The following is an 11,243-nucleotide window of genomic DNA, read 5'->3' as shown; positions in this document are numbered from 1 at the left end:
CTAAATGTCTTAAACTAAGAGAGTACTTAAATAAATTGTCATAATCCAAATGATGAAACACTACCAGGCATTTTACATTATTTAGTAATAAGAGCATTAAATGAAATGAGAAAATCATCACACTGTTACTGTTAAATGAAAAAAGAAAACCATAAAATGTTATGAATGGTACAGCCACTAAAATAATAAATAACAAAATATTATTTTAAAATATCTATGTAGAAATAAAAGCTGGAAAGTTATAAACCAGTGCTATCAATGGTTATCCATCTCTAGACAGGGAGCTCACAAATGACTTTGTTCTCTTCCTTTAACTTAACAACATTTTGTTAATTAATTAATTAACTATAGTCCTTTTGTCTTTCTGTCTTTTTAGGGCCACACCCGTGGCATATGGAGATTCCCAGGCTTGGGGTCTAATTGGAGCTGTATAGCCCCCCCCACCCCCCCCGCCGCCTACGCCAGAGCCACAGCAACACAGGATCCAAGCCATGTCTGCAACCTATACCACAACTCATGGCAACGCAGGATCCTTAACCCAGTGAGCAAGGCCAGAGATTGAACCCGCATCCTCATGGATGCTAGTCGGGTTCCTTGACCACTGAGCCATAATGGGAACTCCACATTTTGAAAGTCTCGAATTTACAGAAAAATTGTAAGTACTATGCAAAGAAATTTTGTTTTCCAAGCCATTTGAAAATCACTTGTCAATATGTCACCTCAGCACCCTAGAATACCTTAGGGTGTATTTCCTGCAAATGAGAACACTCTTATATGTAGCTGCAATAAAACAATCCAAATCACAAAAATAACATTGACACATTACTACCATCTAATCCTCAGCCCCATTTAATTTCCACTAAATGTCCCCAAAATACATATTGTAGCAAAATAAATGTAGTTTAGAATCACATGATGCATTTAGTTTTCATATCCCTTTAGTCTTCTCTGTTCTGGACTAGTTCTCAGTCTTTCCTTGACTTTCATGACCTTGCCAATTTTGAAATTTATAAGTCAGTAATTTTGTAGAGTGTCTCTCAACTGGTGTTTGGTACTTTTTCAAGATATGTTTCTGGTTAAGCATCTGTGCCAGGAATATCGAAAGTGATGAAGTGTTCCTATCAGATAGATCATGACTTTGGTTTGTCTGCATTGTTCACTTTGGTCACTTTATTAAATTTCTGTCTCCCAGTTTTCTCCACTGTAAAGTTACTCTTTTCTCACTTGTAATTATGAAGTATTTTTGTAGGGAGATATTTTGGGACTATGTAAATATCCTATTCTTCATCAAACTTCCATTTTAAATTTACATTACTAAGGACTCATGGTTTCCTACTTACTTTGCTATAATTGATTAGTAATATTACTTATTCCCACACTCAGTTTGTCTCCTATTGAACAGTGGGAGCTTACTCAAGATGGTTTCTGTGTCTTTCTTTTCCCCTTCCTCCCTTCTTCATTCCTTCCTTCCTCCCTCCCTCTTTCTCCCCCCCCCCCTTCTTTCCTTCCTTCCTTTTTTCCTTTTTTTCTTTCCTGGTTGGGGAGCATGCCCCCATCATTTGTTGAATACTTCTTTATTTTCTGTCCCAACATATTCAGGGCTCATCTTTTATTTTCTTTGACCAAGTCCTCACATCAGTCATTTTCTTCCCAAGGAGCCCTAGTTCCTTTTAGTGGAGAATGGTATTTAAATAGCCAAGATCTTAGAGCTAGATGTGCTCATTGTTAATGGTGTGTCACTGTTCTCAGGCCGTCCCAGTGTACAGAGGTAGGGAATATATGTGATTACAGGTAAACATACACCTGTATTTACTAGTATATCTATCTATAGCTATTGAAATCTTTGAGTTCACACGAATGCCTTCAATTCCAATCAAACATTACAGGGTTCTTTACAGTTTCCTTCCTTTTCATATTTGCAAACCCCTTTCCTGATACTGAGAAGCTTAGCTCCCATTATTCTTAATGTATTTACTTGTATGACTAAGGCCCCTATACGTACCGGTATCCTGTCCCACTAGAGGTCTGAATCCCGGGGCAGCCCACCTCTACCCTGTCCCTCCTTACCCCACTGGTGCTCTGTACCACACGCTGAGCTGCCCATCCACAGGGATGCCCTCCCTACCTTGCTCAGGCTCTTGACCATCTGGGACAGTCCTCCTATGCAGATGCCCTCCTAATTTCTCTAAGACTCCAAGAGGATGGGGTATGGAGAGCTCATGCTCTGGTCTACTGCAGCTTCCCACACCCACACACAGATGCCTGCTCTGTCCCACCGAATGATTCTAAGATCCAATTGGTCAGGGAGGGGAAGGGAAAGAGGAATATAATGAGTATTAGAGTTTTTGTGATATTTTACAAGGTTATTACAGCAAACGTGTATTACTTTTATAATTTTTAAAGGGTGACTTTTGGGTAAATACATATATTTAAAAAAATAAATAATTATAAAATACATACTACACACCAGGTCTTGTTCATTTTTTTTTTTTCTTTGCTTTTAATGGCCGCGCCTGTGGCATATGGAAGTTCCCAGGACAGGGGTGGAACTGGAGCTGCAGCTGTTAGCCCATGCCACAACCATGGCAACACTGGATTCAAGCTGTATCTGCAGCCTACACCACCACTTGTGGCAATGCCAAATCCTTAACTCACTGAACAAGTCCAGGGATCTAACCCATATCCTTACACAGATAACGCTGGGTCCTGAACCTGCTAAGCTACAACATGAACTCTTGGGTATATTTTTTATTTTAAAGATCAGATTCTGAAACATTAGACCAAGGATTAGCAAGCTTTATCTTTAAAAGGCCTAATATTAAACCTTTTCAGCTATGAGGGCTATATATATCGGTTTGCAACTACTCAACAGCACCATTGTATACAAAAAACAAATGGTCATAACTATGTTCCAACAAGGTTTCATTTACAAACGCAGGTACCAGGCTGTATTTGGCCCTCAGGTCATAGTTTGCCAACTCTTGTACATGTATGGAGAGTTCGGATGCAATAGGCCAAGATTCATCCTGAGCATTCTCTTTCAATATCAGTGAGACTTTGGACAAGTAATTGACCTCTCTGAGATTCGTCTAAGATTTTGTGAGGCTCTCAAGTGTTATCATATGTAAAACACAGTGTAAACAATAAGGTATTATATAATACTTACCTAGAAATGAGTTCTGAGAAGGTGAGGTAATGGAAAACTTTGTAAAGATCAAGCAAAAGAGTTTGGATTTTTTTTTCTTTCCTTTTATTTTTCTTCACTTTTTAGGGTCCCAACTGTGGCATATGGAAATTCCTGGGGTCGAATTGCAGCTACAGCTGCCAGCCTATGCCACAGCCACAGCAACACAGGATCTGAGCCGTGTCTGCAATCTACACCCAGCTCATGGCAATGCAGGATCCTTAACCCACTGAGTGAGGCCAGGGATTGAACCTGCTCATGGATCCTAGTCAGGTTTGTTAACTGCTGAGCCATGAAGGGAACTCCAAGTTTGGATTTTATAATAGCTAGTGGATATTTACTAGGAAGAAAATATAGTATGTATAAGATTAATCTAGAAATGATTCAGAGAATGAAAAAATGAACTTCAAGCTAAAAGATAAGAAAAGTATATAATAGGGCTTAGGAAGGATAACAGAAAAAAATTAGGTCCAATATAGACTCAGAAAGAGGAGGCAGTGGGTATTTATATAAATATACAAAAGAAAACAAATGGTGGGGAGGAGAAAGGAGAGGAAGAGGAGGAAGGGAAAGAGTAGGACTGAGAGAGACAGCAAGGAAAGAAAGGCTTTTGTTAGATCCATTTGCCTAATGAATCCCCCAAATCGTTCTGTCAACAGGCCATATCCATTCACATTGAAATCTTAAATATACTTAGGCTTAAATTGAACATCACTTTTTTTTTTTAAATCAAGGAAATGAAACAGGCAAGATCTGCCTAAGATGTCAAATAACTACAGGTTTTGGTAAGAAATGTGTTTAATATGGTATTGATGAAAAATAAACAGGTTTGTCTCTGTCTCTTGCTACATTATTTCCTAAGCTTTAGGAGGATTGACCAGTCTTGTGAATATTTTGTTGATACTTTACCCACTGCTTTTCTAACTTCATATTTTCACGAACTCCGAAAGTATTTAACATCTACTGCTCCCTGATACTAGCTTATTGGTGAGAAGCTGCTCAAAATGAAAAGTTTGCCATTAACATTTTTTAGAGCAATACTGAAAACTGTCACAAAATTCCCACTGAACTTAAAACTGGGCTAGGAAATTTTGGCTTATTAAAGGAAGTCTCTTCTGGCAATGGTCTGATCTGGTTTTTAGTGTCAGCAAAGACATTAGTTACGGATCTCAAGCAAAATAATGGTCATAATGTGGCAGGATAACACTGAAAAATTAGTGTGTTCTTTCTCCTATAAGGCTATCACTTTCTTCTATATGGCTATCACTTACCCTGGCTGGAGAAATATGTATTGTTATCACCTATGCCTTGGGATTGTCAAAATAGATCCAGAACACCACAGAAAATCCTTTTTAGGCTTAAAAACAGTAAGTCCAGGTGTCAGGAAAAAAAAAATGTAGAAAGTGGAGTTTCCATCGTGGCGCAGTGGTTAAGGAATCTGACTAGGAACCATGAGGTTGCGGGTTCGGTCTCTGGCCTCGCTGAGTGAGTTAAGGATCCTGCGTTGCCATGAGCTGTGGTGTAGGTTGCAGATGTGGCTTGGATCCCGTGTTGCTGTGGCTCTGGCATAGGCCAGTGGCTACAGCTCCAATTTGACCCCTAGCCTGGGAACCTCCATATGCCGAGGGAGCAGCCCTAGGAAAGGCAAAAAGACAAAAAAAAAAAGTAGAAAGTGAAAGCAGAAGATGCTTTTCCTGCTCCTAAGTTTCTAATCTTGGCTCAACTCCTTTTATAGGACATAAGATCTTATCTTATTCCTGCTCTATTACAAGCATCAAGCATAGTACCCAGCAATTATAGGTGCTCAGTAAATGAATGAATAATTATAGGACCTCAGGTAAGTCATTTGCTATTTCTGGATCCATGTTTAAATTTCTAAATAATATTCTCATTTAAATTTGATATGAAGAGATAAAATGTGCTCTTCACACTAAGTTGGGTGATGTTTATTTACTGTGATGATGGTGATGAATAGAAAGTGGTATTGTGATGTCCCTAGATTTCTCTGCACATTTTCCTTCCATCCAGGTAAAGCTGGGCCCTTTGTCTTTTCTGAGCAAGCAGATTTGAATCACTGTATAAAAATCTGGAGGCAAATATTTTTCTCTAATTTAAAGAAAGAGTGATATTCGGGTCCCAAAATAAACCCAGACCCAACATTCTTCTAGACGGAGGAAAAAGGAGGGGTACAGAGGAGGAAGAGTTGAAACATTCATCTTTATGTGACAAAAGAGGCTGTTAAAGTTCTTTGGAAAAGGTAGGGACAAGAATGGTAATGCACTGGCTCCGGCACTTGCTTTGATGCTTGAGCATAACGAGGAGGAGAGCGCAAGTTACACAATTTCCAGTCCAATGCTACAGCTCTTTGTTGCTTATTTTACATACTTCCTCTTTAATAAAGTTCTAATTCAAGGGTCTATGTCAGATGGGGATGATTTGGAAACATTTTAGGGACCCAAGGCTTATCAAAGTACTTAAATGGCCACGGAATGATTAAAAGGAATGTGTGTGTTCAAATACAAATGAAAAATGATTTGAAGCTTGGGCACAAGGGATAGCAGATGGTAACTATTAATTATTAGCCTATTACCAAGGCTGCAGTCCAGTAAGAAAGAAGGTATTCTATGTCTGAATCATCATCATCATCTAACCCTTGTAATGCTTTGATTTCTTGTAAGAACAGTAAAGGAAGACATTTCCTCCCTCTGTGGATGCCAAGAGATCTCTCTGATGTTCAAGAGAGAAGAGTTGTGTGATGGAATAATATCACATTAAATTCCTGAACATATGTATGAAGGGCTCAAAGACAAAAAAGGGCCAGGGATATTATTACTAATGCACAGTTTTTGAGAAGTTATTCTGCATCTCTTGTTCTTAATTAGTGCAGTTCTACAAAACTGAGCGGACACATGGGGATTTGAGACCTCCCTCTCAGCCCTGTCTGCATTTAGGTAGCACATAATAAGCGTGTAGTCAGTTTGTGCCCTAGTCAAGCGGTTTTAATAAATCCTACAAGCATTTCAGATCTGAAGCCGGCAAGAGTGTGTGGGGGGTAATGCTAGACAAGAGTTGAGCCCAACTTTATGAATGAAGTGCCTACGTGTCATTAATATTTCAATAGGTCCTCTAACAAGGGTAATTGGGCCTCCAGGGAGCTTCTCCGAGTCTCCGAGTTAAATCTGCCAGTGGTAAGGATGCTCAGTCCTTAAAGGCAAACGGAACCATTCCTGTTTCGCCCTGAACCCAAGGGTCAAACAGGCCTAAGGGAAATAGTTTGGAACTGTCGTTTAACATTATCACCGACATGTACTGTATTTCCAAGCAGCCTGCAAAGGGAGCCAGTGGCATGCGTGCATGGCCCTGAGCTGCAGGGTGGTAGCATGTCACATGTCTGGTAACAGAAGGGGATAACCATCCCAGTACAAACTTGACATATATAAATTGATTACATAAGTGGGCAGTGGTGGTCCTTTCAAGTACACTCCTTTTGTTTGAGCTTTACAGTAAAATTACCAGCAGCAGTTTACAATTAAGGGGAATAATAATAACTGGATATGCTTTCATCTGCACATACAATTACAATGAACTGCATGCCTTAATAGGATTGTGAAAAATCTGCGTTTGACCCATACAAAAAAGTAAACATTCTTGTTCTGGATACTATATCATTATCACAACAAAGAGAAACTCCTGAAATCTGATGATTTAAACATCTGGAGAATGTTAATCACTTCAAAATGACGGATGTTTTTTATTTCAGCTTTTGACAGACACACTCCTTTCATAGATAGATGATTATTTACATAAATTACATCATCAATGTAAAAAAATCAGAATAACTTCAAAGGATAAAATGCTTAATTAAAAAGAGACTTGTATTTCTATTTTTCTCCCTTTCTCTGTGTTTTTCCTTTAAAGGAGGAGTAAAATACTCACTCACTTGACAAAGCCACCAGTTCCTTTGAAAGTAGAATATGTAATTAAAAAATATTTTAAAAGTTCTTCATGTAGAAGACAATCACCTTTAAGAATGAATTGCTCTGTTTTTTGTGCCCCAAAACCTATTAATTGCTTTGGGTCCATTTATAACTTCTAAATTTTCCATTTTAGTGAAAACGACAGTTTGGAGTTCACCCCATCACTCCAGTGGATGAAACCAAACAGTTTAAAGCTCTGAGATTCACCCTCATTTCTCCTTCAGACTCCCAAAGTAGCTTTAGAAGACAGGGTAGATGGTGAGAAAGACCTTTTTAAAGCAATCCAGCTTCGAACTGTTTCATTGTTGTTGGGAGTGGGGGGAAATTGGAATGGTCTGGAGGTGGGGAGAGGGAATAAAATTCAAGAACAGCCCAAAGAGAAAGACGGGCAAACTCTGCTCCTCAGAGAGAGCAGCCCCAGGCTGCAGTGCCTGCGGTCCCTCAGGGCAGGCCTCTGACTGGCGGCGTGCTGCCTGATGCTGGTGGGTAGAGCTGGTGCAATTTGGCTGATCCACTACAATTTCCTCCTACACTCGGAGCTGATCTGCAGGCTGACCTTAGACAATTTGTCTTCTTTCAGGGAGAAATGTCACCCGAAAGGAAGCTATTAAGTCAAGAAGGTAATTCTCTCAGAACAGTCCACTGTATAAACAGAACTTGACCTCAGGTAATTTATTGCTGGTCCCTAACAAAGAGACTTAAGATATAGGCCTGATATAGTAGAGATCTGAATCTGTCAATAAAAAGGGCAAGCCAGAACCTCATAAGGTTTCTTTTGAGCGGTCATATTTAGAATATAAGCCAGATTAATATATGTGTTTTTCAAACAAGAGTGATGTTTGGTAGTTCAGAAAAGTTTATTCATTAACAATAGAAGTTTGTGCTGGTATAATGAAGCCACTAATTATTTTGTTCTTTAATATACACATTAATTTTTATTAGGCTAACATCTAAACATGATATAAAGTTGTATTTTCTTTAAAAATGGGTTGTATCTTAAAAGTTCTCATTTCAAGAAAAATTTTTTAACTATGTATGGTAGTAGATGTTAACTGGATTTTATTGATCATTTTGCAGTATATATAAATATTGACTCATTATGTTGTATACCTGGATGTAATGTTATGTCAATTATACCTCAGAAAAACTACCCCCCTCAACACACACTCAATGGGTTGGATTTAGTGCTCAAGATTCATGTATATCCCAGATTGCTAAGTAGCTGATTTTCTGTTTTAACAAAGAGTGGGAAATGAAAAATTGTTTCTTAATTGAGTGGAATGAATTGGGTTACTTAGAGTCTCAGAAAACAATCAATGAGACTCATGGTTCAGGATCTGATAAGGTTAGGCTATCTTTGCACAACATCCCCTGGACCCTCTTTCATAGATATTGGAGAAGCTTCTGAAAAAAGAGGAAAGAAAGGAAAAGGAGAAGAAAGCAGGTAAGGAAAGGGAATAAGTGTATTAAGGAAAATGATTAACTCATATTTAAACTCTTTGCTTTATGGTTACTAAGCAAAATTACCCATTTCCTATGCCCAAATGAGAATTTTTGGTCTTTCTTACTACATCTCTAAATAACAGTCCCATAATTAAATGCTTGTCTTATACTTTCCCTTCTAAGGTCTACATTTTCCACTCTAAGGTCTAGTTTCATCAGGAAAAGCCTTCCCTACCTGCAGCTCGCCATCCACAGCCCACTCTTCCTCAACTACCTCTTTTCTTCACAGGTCCCATCCAATTCACTAATCAGCTCTACCTGGGTCTGCAGCCTGGAGACCACCCACGGCCTACAAGCAGAAAAGTGTTGAAAAGCTGTCAGCTACAGCTGACACAAAGTCCACCAGGTTAGAGTCCAATACTATGAACATTTTTTCTGAAAACTTTCCACAGAATACTGCCCAGTGTTGACATTTTAGATCTAAGAGTAGCAACTCATACTTTCTTTCTTGACTGGCACTAACTTTCAAAATGACAGGTACAAAATCCTGGAACTCTCTGAAATCTCTGTTTATCTAGAATATAAAATGGAGCTCACACCACTATTGAGTTCCCTGGACAAACTGCAATGCCTCTCTTGAATGGATGAAGTGCTTTGAGATCCACACAGGAAAATTCTAACAGAGGAATTGGAGAGTATAATGATGTTTTTCTAAATTGAAAGTGACAACCAGTATTTAGTGGGGGAATCAAGAAGATAGAATTGAGAGCAGGAAGCCTTATATTCATTACAACAGATGGTTTAGTTTTCACTGAATGATGAGGAAGAAGCTGAGTGAATGAACAGCGGTATGTCCTTAAAAGATTCAGCAGCCATCCAATTACATAGAAACAATCTAGCAATCACTAAAGACTTGGACTGGTCTGTATTATACAAAATAAAGCATCCCTACTGAGTTTGACTTCTGTTGCTTGAAGCCATAAGACATAATGTTCCATTCTTAGGTAACACTGGCATGGTTACTATTGGCATGTATTTTTAAGAAATAAGATTTTGTTCAAACTCCTAGTACAAAATAAGTCACATAGCAAATCTGTAATAAATGCTTGTTGAAAAAGTAGAGAATGATTTTCAGTTCAAGGAGTTGCTTTCTTTTACTGCTTGATCTTTCTCTCATCTCTTGCCCCTTGCCACTTTTCTTTCCTTTACTAAAAAATTATGAAACATTTCATAGGAAATATAAAACATGCAGGAGAGTACAGAACACAATAGAACAGACCTCTGTTTTCCACCACCAAGAGTGAGTAGATGTTAACATTTTTCAATACATGCTTGAGACCTCCCTATTTCATAGTCACAACATGTTATATAGATATATATTCTCATCCCTTCATCATTTTACCCTCGCCCCTCCCTGGAGGTAAAAGCTTATCTGAGATTGTTTTGTATCATTTGTGTGCATATGTTTGTACTTTCACTACATAAGTAGGTGTTCCTGAACACTATGTACTGGCTTTTCATTTAACAATTTTCATACATGTCATTACGCTGTATTTATCCTTTTGCATCTTTCTAATTAACATTTTCCAAAGATTTATTCATACTGATACACGTAGATTTAGTTCATTCAATTTAACAGGATTCCTTTATGTGCACTTAACCCATTCCTGCACGAGGGGCCAGTCCGAGTCCTCAGTAACTGCTAAACTGACCCGGCACAGTGGGTGGCAGGTTGCTTTTCCAATAATGGATTTTAATTAATATACCTATGTTTGAGAGTTCACAAAAAAGTGCCTCCTGATGGCACATTTAGTTTTGTTTTTTACTCTTACAATACTGAAATGAACATTTTCATACCTCTGTGGCCTTGAGCCACAGAGAGTTTTCTTAGAGGAGAAATCTGGGAGTCACATTGCTGGATCCTATGGAATGATCATCTTAAATTTTCTTGGATATTACCAAATTGCTCTCTAAAATGGTTGTAACAATTTACAGCACCATCAGCAATAAATAAGAATTGCTGTTTCTTTACATCAGCACTAACCTTTGATGTCATCCCACTAATTTTGTCAATTAATGATTGTGAAATTATCTCACTGAGGTTTGATTTTAATTTCCCTGGCTACTAATGGTTTTGAGAATATTTTTATATTTTTTATACTGTTTACACTTCTTTTGTGAATTGTCTGTTCATATCCTTTACCCTTTTCCTTTTTTCTTTTTTCTTCTTTCTGGTTTTTAAGGTATAGATTGCAAAATATGTCCCTGTCTGATCAGTCTTTTCACTTTATTTATGATGTCCTTCTCAGGAAAATTGACTTCATTTTAAAGTGCTCAAATTTATTGATCTTTTCTTTTATGGTTTTTGCTTTTTGTACCCTGTTAAAGAAATGCTTCTTTTTAAAAATGCCATACTCTCTCATTATTCTGTAACGTTTTCTTTTAAAAGATTTACACTTTCTCCTTTTATATTCTTTTAAAATTTTATTTCTGCATAAAATATGAGAATTTGTTTTTAGCTTATCCCTCTGCAAAGTACTGGGTAACTTACATTTCACCCTATTATTTGCAAGTCTCCTTTTTCATAAAAGGCCTAATGCTACTATGAAAAGCTAAAGTCTAAGCTTCTAAATCATACA

This window comes from Phacochoerus africanus, chromosome 8 (genome assembly GCF_016906955.1).
Source record: "Phacochoerus africanus isolate WHEZ1 chromosome 8, ROS_Pafr_v1, whole genome shotgun sequence".
NCBI classification, from domain to species: domain Eukaryota; kingdom Metazoa; phylum Chordata; class Mammalia; order Artiodactyla; family Suidae; genus Phacochoerus; species Phacochoerus africanus.
Note: the sequence above shows the minus strand (reverse complement) of the source record.